This window comes from Aegilops tauschii, chromosome 3, assembly GCF_002575655.3.
Source record: "Aegilops tauschii subsp. strangulata cultivar AL8/78 chromosome 3, Aet v6.0, whole genome shotgun sequence".
Classification (NCBI taxonomy): Eukaryota; Viridiplantae; Streptophyta; class Magnoliopsida; order Poales; family Poaceae; genus Aegilops; species Aegilops tauschii.
Window position 1 is genome coordinate 608,900,437 of NC_053037.3, and position 4,197 is coordinate 608,904,633.

Here is a 4,197-nt window from a genome sequence, read left to right on the forward strand (position 1 = left end):
ACGCAAATATGCCCTCCCAGATCCCAGTGTGGTGCAAAACTGGGCCAGAGTCTCGAAAACAAAATATGCACTTCATTTCTATAATTGATTTTGGAAAAAACATGTTTTTGGTTAAATTTGTCGCAGTGTGGTCGGATGCATACCGTCATTGACCTTGTCTAATATTTCGCAAGTTAACTAAGTGTTCTGGTGTAATCACTACAACAAAATAGCCATGTAGAGATGTTTTCAATTCGACGCTTTTGTGTACGTCTCATTACTAAAATCCACTTGGTGCATATGGACGTTTTTTGAGACGCACAACACATCGTCCCTTGATATTCCGATTAAAAAAATCTGGGTGGTTCCGTATATTTTGTTCAACCACCATTGCCCACTAAAAATAACCCACCATCGGCCATACATCGTGCGATATGGGCTAAGAAGATAACTACCGTGAAAAAAGAGATCGATCTCTCACCTCTAAACCTAGCGCCGCCATGCCACGCCGCCTCCTTTGCCAAGCTCCTCTCCTTCCTACACCGGACTCGCCATCGTAGGTCCACCGCCATGCGCTCGCCGGCCGCCAGCAGCAGCCCCGGGGACGCTGTCCTCCTGGTGGCGGCCCAGCCTCAGGAACACGGTGATTTGGAGGCCATGAGGGATCCTGCGATCGAGCGCACAAGGCCTGGTCACTGGATCTTTAGCAACAGCTTGGCCAGTTCATCGTAGGTGAGTCGATCTACTTTTTCTTTTCAGCTGTTCTATCAATTCATTCAAAGTAAAAAATTGGAGCCTCTCCCTTCATGCGTAATTAATTGTGGAGGAGAATCTGACACTGCACGTACTTCAGATTATCTATATTAAGATTAGGACAACACTACTTTGTCTTTTTCCGAACTCATTTTTTACTAATTATACCACTGGTTCAATTTAATGTCGATCTTACACATAGCTTTCTTCATTGTTTTCTCCCAGATTACGGACACTCACGTATGCAGGTGTTTGACAAACAACCTCTGAGAATACCCTGATAATACAAGATGGTCAGTGTTCTTTACGAACCTTTCTTTTTCATGCGGTTAATAATTAAAGCTCGTGTATCAACTATCAAAGCACCTCATTCCCACCATAAATGAAAATGAGAATTTTGCGCCCATGTTCTAATATTTTCTGGAATAAACATGCCTTCTACTATCATACATGTAGTTTCTCATCTGCAGAAACTTTTCTCATGTTATCTGATAAAGAGCGCTCCCTGGATGGATATATTATCATGTTTGGTAAGATTTAATCATATATGCTTATGTGAAACGTCTGGGTCACGTGCCTTGCACTATGTCTGGAGCAGCTAAATGGTGTGATGCTCACTTATGTAGATTTTGTATTAGACTGAAGATTATTAAGGTGAACTACCATGAGAATTTAGTCTTTTAATGGTAAACTATCATCCTATGTAGAGCTAGTATTAAGGCTTAGATATTATTGGTGTCAACAACCATGAGAACTCAGTCCCTGTATGTTAAACTGCTGTTATTTCTGTACATATACTTCTTTGTAAATTGTTGTTATTTTTTCTTACAAATATACTTCATGCATTCTCACCTTAGCGAATCCATCAATTACATCAAGATTTATCTCTCTTTTTACAGTATGTCTCTACACTTCATATGGTTACATGACATCTACCAAACTAGATTGAACTTCTGCAGTGCATGTTTACCTCGATGTGGTATGTAAATATCGCTCTTCTCTATTCTTATGGTTGTCTATTCAGTGAAGTAAAAATTACTAGTAGAAGTTCCAATGAATTTATTTATATCTCATTTGCCTTTCTTTGCAGAAAAAACATCTATGTACGAATTTTAAAGGCAGCAACCACAAGGATAAACTAGAGAGGCAGAGAAAACAAGGATCTATTGTTCCACTATCAACATGTAGATACTACAAGTCATATATGTATCAACTAGTTTGTGAGACATGTAATTCTTTTATAGACGATGTGTACAATTGACTTTGTAAACTACTACTGGCTCCCTCTCTCAGTTATGCTGTAATACAACATTATTATTTTGTGCGATGACATACAATTTTTTAATATATTCTGATATGTAGATGAGAGTCAAATTATTTGGTATTAGCAAGTAATTTCATTAACCGCAATTGAACAATAATTTTTTATACAATATAAATAGGATATATCATATACGCAGTTGCATCTAGTATGAATTTTTCAATGCCCCTAGGGGCATAAGGATGCTCTCTAAACGTCTCATACCATGTAGACACGCTTTGTAAGGACGCTCTGAAAATGCCTCATTTCCATGTAGACGCGCTTCCTATGCGCCTCAACTGTCTTTGAGACAGTGCGTGAGGAGACGCTCATGGGACGCTTCAGTGAGCGACTCTAAAATCTGCTAGAGATGATTTAATGCGCCTTTAGCACCTACATTGAGTGTCTCTACATGGCATTTTTGTTGTAGTGAATGGAAAGTAGGTGACAGCGTAATTTAAACAACAAAGGATTAATTAGAGACCTACGACCTTTTTTCATTTTCTTATTTTTTTATATAAATGCAAATTGGATATGATATATAGTCAGCTACCATCTCCGGCCAACTGGTGTGTGTCGTGAACAGAAAGTGAGGCCATCTCTCTCTCTCTTTCTCTGTCTCTCATGACTTGAGATAATGACGCCGACAACGACGCGTCAAGTCTCCTCGACAACTAGATTTGACTCAAGTGATTAGTTAAGAAAAGTCTTTCCTCCTCCTCAAGAAATATCTCCTTCCTCCTTCTGTCGTCGCCGATCTGCCCCACCTCCGATGGCCTTTGAGCCGTGGAGATGCGGAGGAACCCCCCAGCCGGCGGGAGGGACCCCGCTCTTATTTTTGTTACGTTTAACGTCTTGGTGGGGCCTATGTGGCAGTGCCTATGTCCCTCGGTAGAAAATACTGTCTCCCACGTCTGACCCCATCCCGACGGTGCGAATACCGCCGGAGGAGGACGTGTGGAGGTGTGTCTCTGTCGAATCTATTTGGACTCATTTTTGTTTGTCTTCGTTCGTGTGGTTACAGATTTGATCTTTCCAATTTACAACTCTCTTCATCGGCGATGGTTGTTGTTTAAGGCCTTAGCACGACGACTTCCCGACTGTATACTACAACAAAGTTTGTTCATCTCCAGTGAGGAAGGGGCGATGTTGGCGGCGTGCCTTCGGCTCATTCCAGTACTTGTAATCGTCGTTAGGTGGTTCATGGAGCTTGATGAATAGATTAGAAATTTCTCTAAAAAAGGTTTCACTGGGTGCTACACCTAATTGACTAAGACAGCCTAGCAAGTTTTTTCTTCTTTGATTTGATTGATGAGAAGAACCTAGCTAGCTAGCTAGATGCATGCATAGCCTCAAATCGGTTGACGGCAGCCTGGGGCACAAAGAAGGTAGGAGCAAAGTGCTCAACTTTCCACCACAAAATCTACTCTGGGTGACGCGTCTGGAGAGGACGGGAAGATTTACCATATCCATATGCGGGAGGGTAGAGCAGGAGAAGGTTGGCCGGTCGGGCGGTCGGCGATGGTAGCTGTTAACGCGTTGCTCGTCCTCGCTTCTCGCTATCGTTGGACGAACGACGCTTCCGTTTGGCTCCCGAGCAAAAAGGAGCTCGCACGGTTCATTTTTCAACTGTCGTGTGTGTGACTGTGTGTACATTTTGGGTAACGACGCGCTTGTTCGAAAGAGAGAGGGAAAAATGGATCTTGTTTTACCGTCTGGTAACACGACTTGAGAGGATGGATGGGTGAACGCGTGACTCTCGCTCACTCTTTGAACGTTTTTTTTTTTTTTTGAGGGGGTTGAACATCGGTTTTGGTTCTTCCATTCCATGGTCGTGAAACCTTGCTGGGTGTCTGCGTCCCGGACCCACGCGGATCACGTCTTGCTGAGTGCGTTGGCCGACTTGAGTCATAACTATGCTCCATCCAAACACGTTCTACTCTGCATATTCTATCGCCACCCAAGAAAAACAACACAAGTCGTACTGTACTACCAAGAACGCAAAAGTCAAAATGAAGGAACCTCAGCTTAGCTAGCCATTGGTTGTTGGTCAAAATAAAATGAATCTTTAGGCCAGGTCAACTTCCATTTATTTGTTTTACAATATCCACGTTCAAGTTGATATATAGTACTACTACTTGTTGGCTGGCCCGGCATGGTCTTAG

The 4,197-nt window shown here is 42.4% G+C and overlaps 1 long non-coding RNA gene across 2 annotated transcripts; it reads left to right on the forward strand.

Moving 5' to 3' along the window:
- The first annotated feature begins 433 nt into the window (after positions 1 to 433).
- Positions 434 to 2,039, forward strand: LOC123497761 (uncharacterized). 2 transcript variants are annotated; one of them, XR_006671493.2, is made up of 3 exons: positions 434 to 711; positions 958 to 1,711; positions 1,823 to 2,039. It is a non-coding gene; the product is annotated as an uncharacterized lncRNA (long non-coding RNA). The 2 variants fall into 2 exon arrangements; XR_006671494.2 differs by having other exon boundaries at positions 1,632 to 1,711.
- The last annotated feature ends 2,158 nt before the right edge of the window (positions 2,040 to 4,197 follow it).